This window comes from Dama dama, chromosome 29, assembly GCF_033118175.1.
Source record: "Dama dama isolate Ldn47 chromosome 29, ASM3311817v1, whole genome shotgun sequence".
In the NCBI taxonomy this organism is placed as follows: domain Eukaryota; kingdom Metazoa; phylum Chordata; class Mammalia; order Artiodactyla; family Cervidae; genus Dama; species Dama dama.
Genome location: NC_083709.1, coordinates 31,865,226 through 31,876,790, shown reverse-complemented (window position 1 = coordinate 31,876,790; position 11,565 = coordinate 31,865,226). Strand labels below are relative to the sequence as shown.

Sequence of the window (11,565 nt, the reverse complement as noted above, 5' to 3'; positions counted from 1 at the left end):
AGGAGTTCAAGGACTGATAATAATCAGCTTCTTCTCTAAGTCAAACACTAAGGAAAACTCATCCTTTGTTTCCAAGAGCTTAACTGCCAGAATGATCTGGTAAATCCCTTACAAATAGGGAAACGATAGGGCTGACAGAGCCTGGCTTCCTATGGAAACTAAGAGGGAAAAAAGGAGCCTAAGAGCAAGCCAACAATGTGTTCATGGATGAGAGGACAGCAACACTTATGAATGAGAGATGAAGGGCAATAACCTGTGTGATATCACATGTCCATCAATTCTGACTTAAGACACAGATCCTATCACAGTCTAGAAGAAAGAAAATTTCTTTGACTATATAGAAAATACATAACAGAAAACCAAAAAGGAAGTAAAAGTGTATAGAAATGATTAGAAAATGAAAACTACTGTGTTCCCTATTTAATGGCCTTGCTTAGAAAGCATGGCATCAGAGAACCTACCTCAAGGTTCAGCAGACGCTGTCTCCGCCAGCCCAGCAGCAGCCTCATCTTCCCCATGGCCCTCGTGCTCTCTCTACTGATGGCCCTGGTGCTGGTCAGCTACGGCCCTGGAGGATCCCTGGGCTGTGACCTGTCTCTGAACCACGTGCTGGCTGCCACTGAGAAGAACCTCACTCTCCTGGACCAAATGAGGAGACTCTCCCCTCACCTCTGTCTGCAGGAGAGAAAAGACTTCGCTTTTCCCCAGGAGATGGTGGAGGGCGGCCAGCTGCAGGAGGCCCAGGCCATCTCTGTGCTCCACGAGATGCTCCAGCAGAGCTTCAACGTCTTCAACACAACGCGCTCCTCTGCTGCCTGGGACACCACCCTCCTGAAGCAGCTCTGCACTGGATTGGGTCAGCAGCTGGCTGACCTGGACTACTGTTTGCAGCAGGTGACGGGAGAGGAAGACTCTGCCCTGGGGAGGAAGGGCCCCACAGATGCCGTGAGGAGGTACTTCCAGGGAATCCATGTCTACCTGAATGAGAAGGAATACAGCGACTGTGCCTGGGAAATTGTCAGATTGGATATAAGGAGAGCCTTTTCTCTCTTCATCAACCAGCTTGCAAGAACGTTTAAGAATGTAGGATGGAGACTGATCTGACCTTGACATGACTCTCACTGACTAAGATGCCACATCACCCTCATATACCCACCTGGGGTCATTTCAGAAGACTCTGAATTCTGCTTCAGCCACCAAATTTATTGAATTAACTCAGCCAATACATGTCAGTGGTAATAAGCAAGGAGATATAAAAGTACCCAGGTGCACGAGTATCAGTCTATAAGCAACAACTGCTTTGATGTTATTGATATTTTATTTATTTAATGTTATTGTATCTCAATATTTCATATTTTCATATAAAAGATGTATGTGCTTACATTGTATTAAAATTTAGAAAATATATTCCCCTTTCTATGATTCAAATTGTAATTTGTTTTATTTATTGAATACTTATCAAGGACAACTTCTTGAGTTTTTTTATTTTAAAAAACTAAGTCCTTATTTTGTCTATATATACCTATCACAAAACAGTATTTGTTCATTTTATACTGTGGAACAGTTCTATGACTTTCTAACAAATGTCTGTCAAAAGGTGGAATTCTTCAAGCTTTCTGGTGGTGCAGTTTTTAGCACTCTGAGTTTTCCCTCCAGGTTGCCTTGGTTGAGAACTAAGATCTTCTAAGCTGTCGAGGGTGCCAAGAAAATAACAGGTAGAAAGGAGATTATGAAATTGTACAAAATGGTTCATCTTGATGTCATAGGCATAACTAATCCATACCCACTCATTACAGAATGGTTGATATAAATGTCTGAGGGAAGCAGTCCCCTCCTGCAGGAAAGCTGACGACATGCGGTGTTGATGGCCGCTCCTGACTCCTATTACTCTGTCTCCCACCTTCTCCTCAGCCCTGCCTCCTCAGGACTGAGCAGGTCACCCCCTCACACAGCGCCTTCACTGCCTCCATCTCAGGAGCTCCGTTCTGTGCTGGTTTCTTCTAGCTGCACGGTGTAGTCAGAGTGGAAGCCACAGGAAGAGAGCCCAAGGGAAAGGAGAGTTCTAGAAATTCCAAAACCTCTGAATCCCAGCCCTGCTATTTACCAACAGTGTGACCCTGAAAAGTCTCACAAACACAACAGGTCCGTTTCCTCATCTTTAGTACGCAGACAATAAGAGTAGTTTTCACAGGATTACTGTTTGGATTCAATGAGTTCACACACAAGAATCATCAAGTGCTCCTGGCAGAAATCATCAGGACTGTGAGGATCACAGTGTGGCTGCCCGCAGGGAGGAGGCAGGACAGCTGGCCTGAGACAGTGACTAGAAGGGGACACTGCAAAGGTGCTGCGCCCCCGGCAAAGGTATTTTCCTTTCACCTTGGGTGCTAGTTCCAAAATGCTTTCAGTGTGAGAACCTTCCTTGGCTGTATGCTGAAAAGCATTCCAATGTCTGGGTTTCATATCTCTAGAAAGCACTCCTATGAGTTCATCAAACACTCTTTGAGAAAGATGAATTAGTAGAAAATGCTTTGATGTAGTACAAAGATGAATAATAGGGAAAGAATAGAGATCTCATATCAATGCAGAAAATCAAACACATGCACAGGCAGGAAGGAAAGAGCAGGTGCTGTGAAATGGATTTCTGCCCTCCAGTCCTGCGGTGTCCCGGGTTGGATCCTAGTTCTCTTTTCAATAAAGCCCCTTGTCTATACTTGCTGGCAATGTCACCTCCTGGAGCCTCTGCATTGCTACTGAAAGACCAAAACCCAACAACGAGTCCAGAAACCAACTGTTACCTCCTCATACTAAAGACATGAGAAACATTATTAATGAATGAAGTATGAATCCTAAAATAGTTTTACCAGTTAAACTGCTTGAAAACAACAATCCTGCTGCATTTTTTCTTTTCATTTTTTGTGGGTTACTGTTGTCTTCTCAGGTGACCAGTGTATTTGTTATCTCGTCATCTCTTTACTTTTCCCTCAATTCTCTGCATCATTTAGTCCAGTTGATTTTTCTGTCCTATCCTACAGTTTTCTCAGCTTTAAAATAGGGAGAAGTGGATATATGTGTACTCAGAGCTGGTTTACACGGTTGTACACAAAAATCAACACAACATTGTAAAGCAATTATTCTCCAATTAAAATCAAAATAGGGATAATGAGAATACTGTACTCCATTCAATATACCATCTCATGTCATTTAATCTATATGATGTTAATACAACAACTTACAAAATTATCAGATATGAGTCAATTATATAAAGCATCAGGGACACAGTAAACATTAACACATTAAAATTAAACATACTAAAATGAGAGTTGTTACTGTGACAGGTGTATACAGAGCTCTGACCATTATTTCATATCTACCTTAGAGAGGATTATGCCATATCTGTGCCTTGCTCAATTCTAATTTTTAATGCAAAACTTCTACTTCTACAAATTAGAACAGGTTAGTCTTCTCTAGGATTGTACAGAGAATATCTACACATTTTTAAATTTTACTAGCAAATGAAATAATCTCACAGCTGTAGCAAGCACGCCGAGATATTTACTGGGTATCAAGTCACCATACAATCAGTGCATTTAGCATATAAGGTTTCTATTAAGTAGCAAATGGTACATTAAGTGGAAACCTACATTATGCTGAACACAAAAACATCTTGATTATGAATTTTAAAGCAACTTATCTGTATGAAATGACATTTTTAAAAGTTCATAAAACTCTCCAATGCAAGACCATGTATAAATTTGAAAGCTTAACATAAGATCCTAGGCTAAAAGAGAAGAAAGAAAGAAAGATTTTGAAAATTGAGATTAATAATTTTAGGTAGTTACTGGGTCATAAGTTTGTCAACTACAGGTTTTGCTCAACTGAACTGAGATGAACAAAGAAGTCATTTTGAAAACATTTGCATTTGATCTTGTTTTGGCATAAGGAAAATATGTAAACTTGGTGTGAGTTTCAAACTTATTTATACATTTTAAAATATTTTTCAACGAGTTGAACATTGAAGGAGAAATTAACCATTTATATTAAATGAAATCATTTTCCCTTTCCTGTAAGTCTCAGTCTTGTCCTCAAGTCTTCCCACAAGAGGGCCCCAATATCTAAAGATGCCAGTCCAGACTTTAGGTGCCTTATCCCCTTTCCCCGAATCAGTCCTTTCCCCAGAAACAACCCTGAATCTGAAAACACACCCCAACATGCTCTGATCTCCAGCCGTGAATCACTGCATAAACGGGCACTGGGGTAAAGCGCCCTGGCTAAAATCTCCTCCCAGGAAGGGGAGGAAGGACACAGAGGCAGGTGCAGAAATCACAGGCTCCAAGCAAAGTGACTGCAAAGCTGCCCTGGGCTGTTGGCCGGAAAAGGGAGTTTCCTCAGTGCTCCCGGGGTTCCATGTGCTCCCGGGGCCCCAGCAGCGCCTTGCCCAGGCCTGGGGCTCCTGCCCACTGGGACTCCCCTGTTCTCCTTGGTGGATCTAGCACTCGAGCTCAAGGCGCTTGACCCGCAGGTGGTGCCCGCTGGGCGGGCAGGGCCAGTTGGTCTGTTACAGGGAGATCTGCAGTGCCCATCCCAGCCGCAGAGGCAGGGGGAAGGCAGCTTTGAGCTCCTTGTAGAGCTGGAGCCCTGGGACTCAGTTACACTGAAGCGCTGAGTTTGGCGATTCCTGGTCTCTCAGAGGGTGGCAATGGTGATGATCACCATTCTCCAGGGCTGGAGAACATCACCCTCCATGTCATCAGGGAAGGGGTTGGCATCTGGTGAGCTTGGTGATCCTGCAGATGCTGGGCTCTGCCAGCCTTTATCCAGCTGTTCCCAGCAACTTCCCGCATATAAGATCTTTAAATAGGCCAGAATTGTCATTTTCTGCACTTTTCTCAATTTTGTTTTCATGGAGAAACTTTTTCCTTCCATCCTGGCCATCAGAGAATGTCACAGCTTTGATGCTTCTTTTGTGTTTTTACAATGGAAATGAAATATACTCACGGAAAAGTCTTAATCCAAAAGGAGCTATTCATCTATATGAGTCAACTCAGCTTGAAATAAAAACCTGAAGCTCTATCTAACTCACTTCTTTAGTCTAAAAGAGAACTCAAAGGTGTGACTACATAGTCTATTGTGACAGTTTAAATTGCACCAAAATATATCTAACCACTACTCTCTGGATGTCTGTTTAAGGTCTAATACATAAGGTTTGAATTTTTCCACAATGATTTTCAGGACCATAGTTCTTGCTTTCTGATGGTCTACAGATAACTGTGACATAATACGGAACATGGGTTAATTCATACAGTTTCTTTATTCTGTCACCAAAGTGTGCTGACCACACACACACATAGGTGACAATGTGCTTGGAGATGTGCATTCCAGAAGAGTCAGGCACGAATGGTGACTGGCCTCCTGGGAGCAGGGCAGAGGTCATCGAGGCAGGATGAGGAGGAAGGAGGCAGCAGGAGCTCAGAGCAGCTGAGGGCAGGATCTCAGAGCTGATGAAGAGGAGGGGCTGGGGGCGGCAGGAAGTCTACTCTCACACTATCTGGGGCTCCTGATGTAGCGGACACCAGACGTTCATTTTGTCTTCAAAAACATCAAGACCACTTTAGTAGCAGCCACAGAGGACATCCTTCACTTCAAATAATACAAAGTTTGCAAATTAGGCTGAGAATGTGAAACGTAGTGAATGATAGCAGTCTTTCATATCAATATAACCAATAGGAACCTCTTTACTCCACCCTTAGTCCAGCCAGGAGAAACTCTGCCTGCAGGGCTCTTAACACTGTCAAGGATCTGCATGTTGAATCCCTAAGTGTTAATTCCAGGAGAGGGACTGCCTTGCAGGACTTTGAAGGGGCCCAGGAGCCCACGTTTCCTTCCTTTGATCAGTGCCTGGTACAGTATGGAGAGAAATCCCACAGTACTTTAAGTTCTTTGCAGTGAACCAGATTTTAGGCAGTTGTCTAATACAACACCATTGCTCTGTTAATAAATGAGAGAAAAGAAGCAGTCCCTTTCTTCAACCTCAGTAAGTTTTAGACCACCTCTGATACTACTTTTTAAGATACAGATTGTGTTATACTTCAAAATAATACTGAGAGAAAAAGAAACCAAATTTGTAGTTAGTTAAATGAAATTTTTTTTCTAAAAGAAAAAAAAATGACTTAAAAAAAATAAAAGATGTGGAGAGAAGGAAATTGGCTAAAATGCTGTGTTTTGAGGCCCACCAAAACCAAAGTCTAGGAGAGGGGACTGCCCAAAAGATTCTGAAGGAGCAGATCCCAAGATTCCACGCTTACAGCAGTCCTGGAACATTATGAAAACAAATCTTACAGCACTTGAATCCTTTTGCTTGGGGCCAGCATCTTGAAAAATTGTCTTACAAAATAATAGCTGCTCTGTGAAGAGTACAAATGAGGTAAACATTTCCTAACATCATCCTCAGTTAGTCTTAGACCATCTCTGGTGACATTATTTTAAGACATAGATTTTTTTTTTAATGGTTAAAGAGACCAGGAAATCGGTTATAAAATGTGACAGAGGGTAGGAGGACAAGAAATGGGACATTCGTATACTTTCCCTGCCACCAGGGAAGCTGGCAACAGTACTTCTGAAGCTATTTCTTGGGTTAGTATTGGGGAAAAGTAAGAAAGGACTTCTCTTGAGTATGAAATGTTAAAAGGCACCAAGTCTAAGACATCAAGATAAATAACATTGTAACTCAATATTAAAAAAATGAAAATACCAAAATATATGCACTAAACAAAACATCAAAATGTTCAAGAAAGACAAGAAATGCCCTTTCATTTGCAAGACCATATGTGTCTTACGAAGAAAGGCTTCTCATTGCCAATGAAATCTGGGCAATTTTCATTTCACTTACAAAATTCTTCCCAAATAAAATGAAAAGATCAGACCTGGTAAATGCCCTCAACGCTTTGTACAGGACACTGCCTCTTCTTCCTTTCGTTCCTCTCTCTCTCTCTCTCTCTCTCTTCCATCCATCTTCCTTTCTTTTTGACTGCACAGTACTGCATGTGGGATGTTAGTTCCCAGCCACACATCAGATTTGCACCTCCTGCATTGAAAGCACAGTCTTAATCATTGGACCAGGGACATCTGCACTAATTCCTTTTGCTACACTACACTCAAGGTGGAGTGCTGGCAGCGGTGTTTCAGAAACTCGAGTTACATAATAATTATTTAAGACTGTCACAGACGCACAAGAAATTGTCAAAGAAGTGATCTGGAATATATTAATGAGGTGGCTTCCATTAAAGTCAGTAAAGTAAAATCATATTAAATTCTTGTTTCAGTATAAACCATAGCTTAAAAAGAATTTAATGAAATACTAATAAATATTAATATCATTTAATACTAATATTTTAATATATTATCTAACAAATATTTTCGTAAATGAATAAATATTTCAATACTCACATATTTTAATATCATATATAATATTTTAAATGTTTTCATAAAATATTTCAAAAATAAAAAATGTGAACTATTTAATGAGACAAATATAATTAAATCCAAATTTAAACGCATAAAAATACAGTGCTGTGAGTTTTCGAATATTCCTAGTTTTCAGTTGTTCAATACTTATTCCCCCACTTCAGGGCCAATTCCTTGAACGACACCCTGAAAGTCCCCGGTCCTCGGGTGGGGACCGCGCCCCGACACCCCCAGGGCGTCCCCAACACCGTCCCGTCGCCCCGTCGCCGCCGCCAGCTCCCCTTTCCGTGAGCGGTCCCTTCATTGCGACAGAAAGGAGCCCGAATCTGTAAAATCGGCCCCCAAGTCGCTCTGATTCTCCGCCTCAAACGCCTCCCTAAACGCATTTTCTTTCTAAAAGTGGCGTCGCTAAATCTCTGTGCGAGAAGAAAGCACGACACTCAGGGGAAAGCAGAAAACGCAAGGTTCCGGGCTTGCCACCACACAAAACGTCTCTGGCGAGGGCTCGGATTGAAGATTTCTGAGTGCACTACTCAAGGAGTACTAACCTGGGCTCTGACAGCGACGCCTTTCCTGCAGAAAAGGCTGCCAAACCCGGTGAAATGAAGTCTTAGAACTCGGAAACTCACTATAAAACCTGTAAGAAGACATCCTCCGCCCTCCTGTGAAAGCCCAGGGAAGCGCGCTGTGCCAGGACCGGGGGAAGAAACCTTTCGCTCTTTGATTAGTGGTGTCCGCGCGCCCCCTGGTGGCCGCCCAGTGACTCACGGAAACTCTCTATGACCAAGATCTATCTGCTAGTGGCAGGAGTCAAGCTCTGCTCAATCCCTGCTTGTCCCCTTGACAACAAATTCTTCATACATTTGAGACAGATGAAAACGATCCCCTCTCAGTCATGCCTAGAGCACAGACACGACTTCAAGTGTCCTTGGAGAAGAGAGAATATCACCCCAATCCAGATGACTCAAGGCACCTGTTATCACCAACTGATGCTCCAGCAGATCTTCAACCTCTTCACCAGGGAGAGCAGCTGAGCTGCTTGGAACAGCGCCCTCCTCAAAAACCACTCCAGCCTGGGTCAGAGCTTGGAACAGCGGGAAGAAGTGACTCTGGATTGTCCCGATTTGGGAATTGCTGTCCGGAAGTATTTCCAAGGAATCCATCTCTACTAGAAGGGAAAGGAATACAGCCCCTGTGCCTGGGAGGTTGTCAGAGTGGAAATTGAAAAGTGCCTTTCCCTCATGTAAGAATCTTCAAGAAAAGTCAACAGATAAAATGAAAATTATACTTGTGACACTCTCCACTCAATCAGACTGTTGTTTGCTTAAGCCTCCAAAGTGATCATCTGTTTGCTCACAAGCTTAAAAATGTCTGAAATGAAAATCACAATTTTACAAAAATATTTAGACAGAGAAACACAATCTCTTTTCTTAAATAAATAATATTAGAACATAATTTAGAAGATTTTTCTATGTGTTTTGACGGTATATGCTGTTTTCAACATATGAAATTTATTTGTTTGTGGAAAAGCTTTTAAGAGAGTATGGTGTTAAAGGTATTTGTCAGTTCACCTAATGCTTAGCTTCTTTAACAGGTAAACAGCAAAGTGTCAGGCATTTGATTCCAGTGGACACTTTTCTTTCCTTCTATGAAGAGCATAATGCAGGCGTTCTTGATCAGGTGAATCTTCTAGCTTGCTCTCCTCCAAAGAGTGAGTTGAGAACATTGGTGCCATTGTTTTGAGATATTTTTTTCCATCATCAACCGGAGACTTCAAATTTGACTGTAGTACTTGAGTCTATTCTCCTTGAGGCAAAGAGAAAAGTCTGGTTGATCACATGGGATGCTTCCAGGGACCAGGACTAGATGGGGTAATAGCACTTCTTCTCACATTACTTGGCCTGGACTTATCCTCATGGGAGTCTCATGGCAAGGAAGCTGGAAAATAATTGGATGATTCAGAGAGAGGACAAGTTCAGTGCACAAGACTATTTTTTCATTTTTGCCCTATTTGTCCTAATCGGCTCTGCATGGGTGTGCAAGGGGAAATCCATTGTTCTTGCTTGCACACTCTCTCAAAAAACTCTTATGTCACAGTTTCAGCTGGGGAAGATGACAGAGATGTCACTCAGAGTTCAGAGCATCATAGACTATTTGAAGGAAGTATACAGATTGACTCTCAAGGCACAGGCTAATGAGAAAATCATCTACACGTGTAGACAAAGTGTTTCCTTATTACCTGAGGGAGACAACGAAAGAATGATCAGGCAGCTCCTTGCAAGTACTTGAGAATCACTGAACTAAAAGTGGACAGTGGGCCTTCCACTCACCACACCTTCCAAATATTGAAAATGCAAACTTGAAGAAAATATTTCTGCAAATGATCTTTAAAAATCATCTCACACATTATTTCATCATAGCCTCCCTTGTAGAACCATGAAGAATATTTAAATTATTGTGTTATCACATCATATCTATTAAGAGATGTTGGTATTTTTTCTCCTATCATTACCATCCTTGTGAATTGATGTTACATGAATATTGATTGAGCTCATGAAATGTTATGGCCCAGATGACATGTCTAGGAAACGGAGTTGAGGAAGTTGATTTCTCCTTTCAGGTATTTTACAGACTCCTGCAGGTATTCTTAGGATAGAACAGGGCATGATATATCTTATTGTTCAAGCTTCTTCAACAAAATAGCATAGACTGGGTAGTTTACAAAGACCAGAAATGTATTGCTGCAAGTTAGTTCTCGAGTCTGGATATCTGAGAACTGGATGTCAGCTTGTTCCAGTTGTGGTGAGAGCCTGCTTCAGGTCTGACACTGCAGAGTCCGTGTGGGACTAGTTTATATCCACCTCTTTGATAAGGGCATTATTTCCTTTTGTGAGGTCTCCATCCCGACACCCTAAGCATATCCCAAAATGTCTATCAGCTGATATCGTGATTTTGGGCTTTAGGACTTCAAGATATGAATTTTGTGGGGTCCTAACCACTCAGAACATAAAGGGCTTTAAGGTCTACATGCTTCTAAGAATATAGTCTCACTGAGCAAAAAAATAAAAGAAAGAAAAAGCAGGTTAGCAGGCAGAAATAGGAGATCAGGGATTCATACCCAAACTCTAGCGTTTCAACCTGTCATAAGGCTTTAATTATTATGTGTCAAATTCTGGAAGTCATCCTGAAATGGAACTCAACAGCCGATGCAGTGGAATACAATGGAGCATGAAAACGACCATTCATCATTCCTTGTGAGGATTCTCTGAAGTATCTGCATCAATGTAGTGGTGATTGCCATGTTGGTAAAGATCCACCAAAGAGTGTTGTGGTAAACTGCCTGGTTGCTGTGAGCTGTGAGCATCAGGGAGAGTCTGAGTTCAGATACATGGCTCTGTGTATGACACCAGCATGTTCCTTCTCTCATGACCTCAGGTGAATTCAGTCCTTCAGTCGTGTCCAACTCTTTGTGACCTCATGCACTCAGCCTGCCAGGCTTCCCAGCCCATCACCAACTCCCAGAACTTGTTCAAACTCATGTCCATGGAGTCAGTGATGCCATGCAATCATCTCATCCTCTGTCGTCCCCTTCTTCTCCTGCTTTCAATCATTCCCAGCATCAGGGACTTTTCTAATAAGTTGGCTCTTCACATCAGGTGGCCAAAGTATTGGAGTTTTAGCTTCAGCATCAGTCTTTCCAATGAATATTCAGGACTGATTTCCTTTAGGATGGACTGGTTGGATCTCCTTGCAGTCCAAGGCATTCTCAAGGGTCTTCTACAACACCACAGTTCAGAAGCATCAATTCTTAGGCGTTCAGCTTTTTTACAGTCCAAGTCTCACATCCATACATGACTACTAGAAAAACTATGGCTTTGACCAGATGGACCTTTGTCAGGAAAGTAACATCTCTGCTTCTTAATATGCTGTCTAGGTTTGTGATAACTTTTCTTTCAAGGAGCAAGTGTCTTTTAATTTCCTGGCTGCAGTCACTATCTGCAGTGATTTTGGAGCCCAAGAAAATAAAGTCAGTTTCTCTTTGCATTGTTTCCCCATGTATTTTCCATGAAGTGATGGGACCGGATACCATGATCTTCGTTT

General features: G+C 42.0%; 2 pseudogenes; both read left to right on the top strand.

The window, feature by feature from the left end:
• The first annotated feature begins 516 nt into the window (after positions 1-516).
• LOC133048721 (interferon omega-1-like) lies at positions 517-1,087 on the top strand (annotated as a pseudogene).
• Positions 1,088-8,243: 7,156 nt separating this feature from the next.
• On the top strand, positions 8,244-8,711 carry LOC133048972 (interferon alpha-17-like; annotated as a pseudogene).
• Positions 8,712-11,565: the final 2,854 nt, after the last annotated feature.